Source organism: Arachis stenosperma, chromosome 10 (assembly GCF_014773155.1).
Source record: "Arachis stenosperma cultivar V10309 chromosome 10, arast.V10309.gnm1.PFL2, whole genome shotgun sequence".
Taxonomy (NCBI): Eukaryota; Viridiplantae; Streptophyta; class Magnoliopsida; order Fabales; family Fabaceae; genus Arachis; species Arachis stenosperma.
In genome coordinates, this window is record NC_080386.1 from 84,475,172 (window position 1) to 84,484,466 (window position 9,295).

The 9,295-nt window shown below is 43.1% G+C and overlaps 1 non-coding gene across 1 annotated transcript; it reads left to right on the forward strand.

The window, feature by feature from the left end:
- The first annotated feature begins 1,185 nt into the window (after window positions 1–1,185).
- Window positions 1,186–1,289, forward strand: LOC130959214 (small nucleolar RNA R71). The gene has a single exon (XR_009078309.1). It is a non-coding gene; the product is annotated as a small nucleolar RNA R71 (small nucleolar RNA).
- The last annotated feature ends 8,006 nt before the right edge of the window (window positions 1,290–9,295 follow it).

The following is a 9,295-nucleotide window of genomic DNA, read 5'->3' on the forward strand; positions in this document are numbered from 1 at the left end:
CCCAGGTCACACAGAGCCTTGTTAAAGGTCATGGTGCCTATGGTACATGGTATTAAGAATTTACCAGGATCTTGTCTCTTTTGAGGTAAAGTTTTCTGAACCCATGTATCTAGTTCACTAATGAGCAAGGGAGGTTCACCTTCCCAAGTCTCATTACCAAACAACTTGGCATTCAGCTTCATGATGGCTCCTAGATATTGAGTAACTTGCTCTCCAGTCACATCTTCATCCTCTTCTGAGGAAGAATAATCTTCAGAGCTCATGAATGGCAGAAGGAAATTTAGTGGAATCTCTATGGTCTCTATATGAGCCTCAAATTCCTTTAGGTCCTCAATAGGGAACTCCTTCTTGTTTGAGAGACGTCCCAGGAGCTCTTCCTCACTAGGATTTTCGTCCTTCTCCTCCCTTGTGCATTCGGCCATATTGATTACATCAATGGCCTTGCACTCTCCTTTTGGATTTTCTTCTGTATTGCTTGGGAGAATACTAGGACAAGTTTCAGTGACTTTCTTACTCAGCTGGCCCACTTGTGCCTCCAAATTTCTGATGGAGGACCTTGTTTCACTCATGAAACTTAAAGTGGCCTTAGACAGATCAGAGACTAAATTTGCTAAATTAGAGGGGCTCTGCTCAGAATTCTCTGTCTGTTGCTGAGAAGATAATGGAAAAGGCTTGTTATTGCTTAGCCTGTTTCTTCCACCATTATTAAAACCTTGTTGAGGCTTTTGTTGATCCTTCCATGAGAAATTTGGATGATTTCTCCATGATGAATTATAGGTGTTTCCATAAGGTTCACCCATGTAATTTACCTATACTATTGCAGGGTTCTCAGGATCATAAGCTTCTCCAGAAGCTGCCTCTTTTGTACTATTGGATGCATTTTGCCATCCATTCAGACTTTGAGAAATCATGTTGACTTGCTAAGTCAACACTTTGTTCTAAGCCAATATGGCATTCAGAGCATCAATTTCAAGAACTCCCTTCCTCTGAGGCGTCCCATTATTCACGAAATTCCTCTTAGAAGTGTACATGAATTGGTTATTTGCAACCATGTCAATAAGTTCTTGAGCTTCTGCAGGCATTTTCTTGAAGTGAATGGATCCACCTGCAGAATGGTCCAATGATATTTTGGAAAACTCAGATAGACCATAATAGAATATATCTAATATGGTCCATTCTGAAAACATGTCAGAAGGACACTTTTTGGTCATCTGCTTGTATCTTTCCCAAGCTTCATAGAGGGATTCACCATCTTTTTGCTTGAAGGTCTGAACATCCACTCTAAGCTTGCTCAACTTTTGAGGAGGAAAACATTTATCCAAAAAGGCCGTGACCAGCTTATCTCAGGTGTCCAGGCTATCTTTAGGTTGTGAGTCTAACCATGTTCTAGCTCTGTCTCTTACAGCAAAAGGGAAAAGCATGAGCCTGTAGACTTCAGGATCTACTCCATTTGGCTTAAGAGTCTCACAAATCTGCAAGAACTCAGTTAAAAACTAAGAAGGATCTTCAGATGGAAGTCCATAAAACTTGCAGTTCTGTTGCATCAAAGCAACTAATTGAGGTTTCAGCTCAAAATTGTTTGCTCCAATGGCAGGAATTTAGATGCTTCTTCCATCAAACTTGGACGTTGGAAATCACCAAAAATCCTCCTTGCATTATTGTTGTTAGGTTCGGCTACCATCTCCTTCTCTTGTTTGAAAATTTCAGAAAGGTTGCCTCTGGATTGTTGTAATTTAGCTTCTCTTAATTTCTTCTTCAGAGTCCTTTCAGGTTCTGGATCAGCTTCAACAAAGATGACTTTTTCCTTATTCCTGCTCATATGAAAGAGAAGAGAAAAAGAAAAAGGAAGAGGAATCCTCTATATCTGGACAAAGAGGATCCTTATTATTTGTAGAAGAAGAAAAGAATAAGAGTGGAGAATCCAATCACAAGGGTGAGGATAGAGGCAGTGATTGGAGATGAAGAGAGGTGAAGAGAAGTGTTAGTAAATAAATAAATAAATAGAAGAAGAGAAGAGAGAGAGAATTCGAAAATTAATTTTTGAAAAGGAGTTAGTGATTTTCGAAAATTAAAGATGAGATAGAATTGAAATTAAAATTTAAAACAATCAATTAATTTAAAAAGAATTTTGAAAAAGGGATGAGGTATTTTCGAAATTTAGAGAGTGTTCCAGGGGTTACCTGAAACTGTAGGTCGATCTCGGACGAGATCTTCTGTGTGGTCGGAGTCGACGTGTCCGGCAGGTGTACAGCGACCGGAGCTGATGTGTCCGACTTGTTGGACTTGGCGGTGGTGCTGATCCTTCGTCCCCGGAGGGTGGGGGGTACCTGCAAGGGACTCCGATGCTTAAGTTAGCAAGGGTATTAAGCAGGTATTAAGTAGAATCAGAGTACGAGTTATACATGGGTGCTCCAGTGTATTTATAATGGTGAGATGTGGCCTTCTGCGGATAAGATAAGTTAGTTATCTTATCTTATCTTTATCTTATCTTTAAGTGGGGTCATCTTTAAGGGAACCGCCCTTATCCCTACGGGTTTAGGCTACCCTTGGATTTGGGGCGCGTTCCTCTATTTGGGCCCTTCATTTGGGCTTTCCTGTGACTTGGCCGAGCTCTTTGAGGAGAGGTCGGGTTGTCCTGACCTGGAGAGGTCGGTCGCTTTGTCTGTCGAACATCCCGGGTCGGACAGCTCGACCCAGGGTATGAACAGTGCCCCTGCTTGAGCTCGGTCTTTCTGTTGAGGTCGATTTTTTGACTTCGGTCCTTTCATGATGAAGCCGAACTCAAGCACTTTGTCGATTTCTTCTTTTGTAGAATCTTTTGAATGTAGAACGTTTCCTCTAAAGGCGCGCGCTTTTATATTGGCGTTTTGGGAACGTGCGAGGGTTTAATGCTTTCCTTAATTTTAGCATTAATTGCCCCGTTTCCTTTTGGCTCTTTATTTTGATTTTGCAAGCCCAGAAATGGTTTCTCTTCTTTTCCTCTTTTCATAACTTCTTTTCTCCGTTCTCTCCGCTCTTCTATTTTCTTGTTTCGTGCTTCTCCTTTTTCTGAGTTTGCGGCGTCGTTTGGTGTTTCTGGAGCTTCTGTTTTCACCTGGAGTTTCGTGTTTCTCCCTGCGACATTTGCTCACTGTTCGCGTTTCTTTGCGAGAAGGTGTTCCCAGATTTCCATCTTCGTTTTCTTTGAAGTTCGCTTCTTTTTCAGGTTGGTACTAACTTTCTTGCTTCTTTCGCGGCTTTACTTTTCATTTTTTGGTGAAGCTTTGATTTTGCATGTTTGAAAGTTTGAACCTTTTCATGATCTTGTTTGTTTGCCGTTGTAAACGTGTTTTCCTTGGCTTTCTTTCGTGCACTCTTTTGATATTTTCGTCGAGGCTTCCTAGGGTTTTGTTTGTTGCTTCTGATAGAGAATCTACATCTTGTTCCTTGCTTTGCTTGATCATTTTTGTTTCTGACTTTGACAAAGTTCATACCTTTAGCAATTTCTGCTTTGGCGCGTTTTGACGTTCTGGAAATGCTTTTTGTTTGGTACACTGTGATGACTTATGCTTCTTGAAAATGCTTGTTTGTTTTGAGGTTTTGTTCTTTGAAAAATGCTGGGATGCGAACTTCACATTATTTTCCTGGAAACCTTGCCTTGTTACTGCCTCCAAAGGATGCCCCAGGACTTTGGTTTTGAGTCTTGGGGTTTTCCTATTCTTGCTTTTCATTGCCTGAGAAGTAGTTGACCAAGCTGTTTTCTCCTTTGTCCGAGATGTTTGTAGTAACCTCATTTTCTTTTCTTGCTTGTAGGATTTAGTTGGCCTCATGTCTTCTCGCAATAACATTGTAGAGATGTCTTCCAAAGTTCCCGAGGGGATGTCCGATTGGCTGGACTCCCTTGTTTTGTTGTGTGTTTCCGTTGTGGACGCTGAATTTTGCACAGAGCTGAGGAAGCGTCATAGGATTTGTGGAAACAATGCTCGCGAGGGGGATTATGAGCTTGTTGCTCCTGATTCTGATGAGAGGATTTGCTTCCCGACTTCCATTGAGAGGGAGTGCCCCTTCTTCTATGCATATGGATACTTTTTCAGCCAGTTGAATGTTACTTTTCCTTTTACTGCTTTTGAAACCGACCTGTTGTGGTCGTGTAATATTGCTCCATCCCAGCTTCATCCCAATTCCTGGGGTTTTATTAAAATTTTTCAACTTCTCTGCCGTGAACTAGATGTAACACCTTCCCAGACTTTGTTTCTTTACCTGTTTATTTCTGCCAAGCCTGGCGGTACTTCAAAAAAGAAGGCTTCCTGGGTTTCCTTCAGGTCCGCCCAGGGCCACAAAGTTTTTGCTATGTATGATGAGTCCTTTAAGGATTTCAAGAATTACTTCTTTAAGGTCCGTGCTGTCGAGGGGGCCCGCCCCTTTTTTCTTGACGAAAATGATGAGCCTTCTTTCCCTCTAGAGTGGCAGAGGGATGTGAGAGTGTCTCGTTATACTTGGGAGATGCTTGATGATGTTGAGCGTGCTTTCGTTGTTGTTCTTGAAGATCTATGGGGAAAACCGCCCCATCTTGATACAAAAAGATTTTTGAATGACCCATCCTTAGTTCGGACTGTTTTGGGTATTTATCTGACTTGTTTCTGTACTTATTTCCTTTTTCTTCCTCCTTGTAGCTCTTTGTCGTGACTTTTTTGTGTTTTGTAGGGATGACAAAGAATAACGACTCTATGAAGGCCTTTAAAAGGGCAAAGAAGGCAACTGCTGCTCTGAACATCTCGGCCAAGGTGGCCGGTGAGGGATCTTCACAGGTCCCCCTGAAGCCCCCGGTGCCGAGTTCCCTTGGGCCGAGGAAAGTGATTCCTACTCCCCAATTTCATCAGGTCGATCCTCCTCAAACTTCTGCTGCTGCTTCTGGTGCCCCTCCCTTGAAAAAGCAAAAAACATCCGAACCCTTTAACTTGGATGCTCCCAACTTTGACGCCATTGAATTTGTAGACCAGCAAATTGCCCCCTATGGTGGGCTTTCCATGGACGACGTGTCTCTGTTAAAGCATTTGTATTTTATTACTCAAAATAGTGTAAAGATGGCCCATATGGGTGCGGCTATTTTTCGAACAATTCAGGGGATTCCGGTTCATGCTACCAAATCTTTTATGGAAGAGGCCAAGTCATAGTTTGATCGAATCAAGGGTCTGAAGGAGGAGTTGGAGGTGAAGTTGGCCAAGGTGGAGAAGGAACTGGAGGGTGAGAAGGCCAGCTCTATTGCCCTTGCTGCTTCTCTGAAGCTGGCCGAAGACATGGCTTTGAAGCATAAGGATAGCTATGTCTCGGCTTATAGGGAATTGATGCGTCTTCGGGAGGAGTTGGAAACAGCTCGGGTTAATTATGGTGAGCTTCAGGGTCACCTTGTGGGTAGTGTAACTGTTGCCTCCGAGAACCTGATGGAGCAGTTTCGGATTGTTGCTCCTGATGCCGACTTGACTCTCATCAGCCTGGATAATGTCGTGAGGGATGGTAAGATTGTTCCTGATGACCAAGATGATGAAGAGACTGATCCTCCCCCAGTGCCTTCTCTTAAGGTGTCAACTTCCTCTGTTCCTCCCGTTACATCTGATCCAGATTGCCAGATTCTGAACCGGGATGATGGAACCGTAGATGCTGTGCCCCTTCAGACTCGTCCTCCTCTCCTCATACTGATGCTGCCGGGAAAGCTCCCGATCTTTAGCTGATCTTTTTATGGATATTTGTGTACATAGCCCGGTTTGTGGGCTTTTGAACTTTGTTTTATTTGTTCTGCTGGACACTTCTAGTTGTCTGTCTTACAACTCTTTCTGAAAAACAAAAGTAGCTCCTGAGGTTGGTTTTGTGGTGACCTCTTGAAGCTTTTTATCGTATTATGCATGATATCTGTTGAAATTTTGCTGTCTGGCCTCTTTAGGTTGTTTTGCTTTTGCTTATCGTTTGTAATTTGGATCCTTTTGAGGCCTGTACCTGTGGGGGGTCCGACTTGTTTCCCGGTTTCCTCGCTCTTGTTTGTATTTTAGCGCCTTTATGACGGATTTCTTTATGTTGGTCTCCCTCAAAAGCTATTTTGTGATCCCCTTTTCTGAGCCTTTGCTTGGTCTTTTTCAGGGATTATGCTTGATAACTTTTAGTGGTAGGAGTCCAACTTGGTTATGTCGGTCTCCTTTTAAGTTATTTTTTGTAGTCCTCTTTCTTGGATCTTTGTCAGATCTCTTTTGGTGACTACTTGGATAACTTTTTAGTGGTAGGAGTCCGACTTGGCTATATCGGTCTCCTGTAAGTTATTTTTTGTAGTCCTCTTTCTTGGATCTTTGTCAGATCTCTTTCAGGGACTACTTGGATAACTTTTTAGTGGTAGAAGTCCGACTTGGTTATATCGGTCTCCTTTAAGTTATTTTTTGTAGTCCTCTTTCTTGGATCTTTGTCAGATCTCTTTCAGGGACTACTTGGATAACTTTTTAGTGGTAGGAGTCTGACTTGGTTATATCGGTCTCCTTTAAGTTATTTTTTGTAGTCCTCTTTCTTGGATCTTTGTCAGATCTCTTTCAGGGACTACTTGGATAACTTTTTAATTTTGGGCTGACTTTGTTATATCAGGCCCTTCTAAGTTAAAGTAATCCTCTTTAATAGGGTTGGCCAGACCTCTTTCCAGGGTTTACTTATAACTTGGGTTGACTTGGTCCGACTTCTGAACGTCGGCCAGTCTTTAAGTTATTATATTAGCTATCCGTAAGACCTCGTCAGGTTCTTTTTTTTTTGGATTGCTTTCGATAACTTCTTACATTATTCTGTGTTCATCTTTGCCGATTTGTAGAAAATGGTTGGCGTCTTTAGATCGTCCTTTGGGTGAATCGCGTTTTCACCTTTATCGAACGATTGTTTTTATCGTGGTCGCGCAGTGAATTTCTTTTTCACTTTCTGCCGACCTGTTGCTTTATAATCAGACGATGAATACTTCAGATCAATGCGTCTTGGAATCTTTGTAGAATATCTAAATAAACTTTAGAAAAATGCAAATATATACATGTGGGAATTTCCTTGTTCCTAGGTCTCGACATGGTGCCTCATTAAAAAACCTTTTCAGGAAAAATAGCGCATCCATTTAGTGAGATCCTTTACCTTTTCTAACTGTAGTACCTTCTTAGGTTGTAGGCGTGCCATGATCGAGGAAGCTCTCGTCCATCAAGCTCGGACAGTCTGTAGTAGCCCTTCCCCAGTACTTCAATGACTCGGTAAGGTCCTTTCCAGTTAGCTGCCAGCTTTCCTTCTACGGGTCGAGTTGTTCCAATGTCATTTCTGATTAGGATGAGATCATTTTCTGCAAAACTTCTCGGCACTACCTTTTGATTATATCTAGAACCCATTCGTTGTTTTAGAGCTTCTTCCCTGATCCGAGCTCTTTCTTGGACTTCGGGTAACAAATCGAGCTCTTCTCTCTGAAGTTGGGAGTTTGCTTGTTCATTGTAGTGGATTACTCGGGGAGATCCTTCTTTGATTTCTATTGGAATCATTGCCTCCACTCCGTATGCTAGTCGGAATGGTGATTCATTTGTAGTAGAATGGGGTGTTGTTCGATATGCCCATAGGACTTGTGGAAGTTCCTCGGCCCAAGCTCCCTTTGCTTCTTGTAGCCTCCGCTTTAATCCGGCCAATATGACTTTGTTGGCCGCTTCGGCTTGTCCATTGGCTTGGGGATGTTCGACGGAGGTGAACTGGTGTTTTATGTTCAAGTCGGCCACCAGTTTTCTGAAGCCTGTCTCTGTAAATTGGGTACCGTTGTCCGTGGTGATGGAGTATGGTACCCCGAATCTCGTAATAATGTTCCTATATAGGAATTTTCGACTTCTTTGAGCGGTGGCGTTGGCTAGGGGTTCTGCCTCGATCCATTTCGTGAAATAGTCTACTCCTACTATGAGAAATTTTACTTGTCCCGATCCCTGTGGGAAGGGTCCGAGTAGGTCGAGTCCCCATTTCGCAAATGGCCAGGGTGAGGTTACGCTGATGAGCTTTTCTGGTGGGGCAATGTGAAAGTTGGCATGCTTCTGGCATGGTGGACATGTCCTTACAAATTTTGTAGCCTCCTTTTGTAGAGTTGGCCAATAGAATCCCGCCCGGAGTACCTTTTTGGTGAGAGCTTGCGCTCCGAGATGATTTCCACAAATGCCACTGTGTACTTCCTCCAAGACTTCCTTTGTGTTGGAAGTTGGTACGCATTTTAGTAAAGGTGTTGATATCCCTTTTTTGTACAGCGTGTTGTTTATGATAGTGTAGTACTGTGCCTCCCTTTTCAGCCTCTTTGCCTCCTTTTCATCTGTAGGGAGTTCTTCTGTTTTGAGGTAGTTTATTATGGGGGTCATCCATCCTTGATCCTGACCTATTATGGCTAGGATTCTTTTTTCTTCCGCTATTGACGGGTTATGTAGTACCTCCTGGATGAGGCTTCTGTTGTTGCCCCCTGGTTTGGTGCTGGCTAATTTTGAAAGGGCGCCAGCTCGGGCATTTTTCTCACGGGGTATGTGGTGGATCGTATATTCCCCGAGTTGTCAGAGCTGTTCTTTGGTTTTATCCAAATACTTCTTCATGGTCAGATCTTTGGCTTGGTAGTTTCCTGTTATTTGTGAGGTGATGACTTGTGAGTCACTGTAGATATTGAGCTTCTGAGCTCCAACCTCCCTAGCCAGCTTCAGACCAGCTAATAGTGCTTCGTATTCTACCTGGTTGTTTGAGGCCGGGAATCCGAATTTAAGGGAGAGCTCCAGTTGAGTTCCTTGGTTGTTCTCAACTATCACACCCGTACCGCTTCCTGTTTTATTCGAGGATCCGTCTACGTATATGTTCCATTATATGGGGATTTCCAGGACGTCTGTAAATTCTGCGATGAAGTCGGCCAGGTGTTGCGATTTGATTGCTGTACGTGCCTCGTATTGGAGGTCGAATTCGGACAACTCGATTGCCCATTGTAGGATTCTTCCTGCTAGATCTATTTTCTGTAATATTCCTTTTATGGGTTGGTTAGTTCGGACTTTAATGGTATGCGCTTGGAAATATGGGCGAAGCTGCCGAGATGTGAGGATCAGAGCGTAGACAAAATTTTCTATTTTCTGGTAGTTCAGCTCGGATCCTTGTAATGCTTTGCTAATGAAGTAGACGGGTTTTTGCCCATGTTCGTCTTCTCTGACTAGTGCTGAGGCTATTGCCCGGCTCCCTACTGCGAGATATAATATGAGCGGTTCTCCTTCTCGTGGCCGAGACAGGATAGGTGGCCGTCCTAAGAACTCCTTGAAGTCTAGGA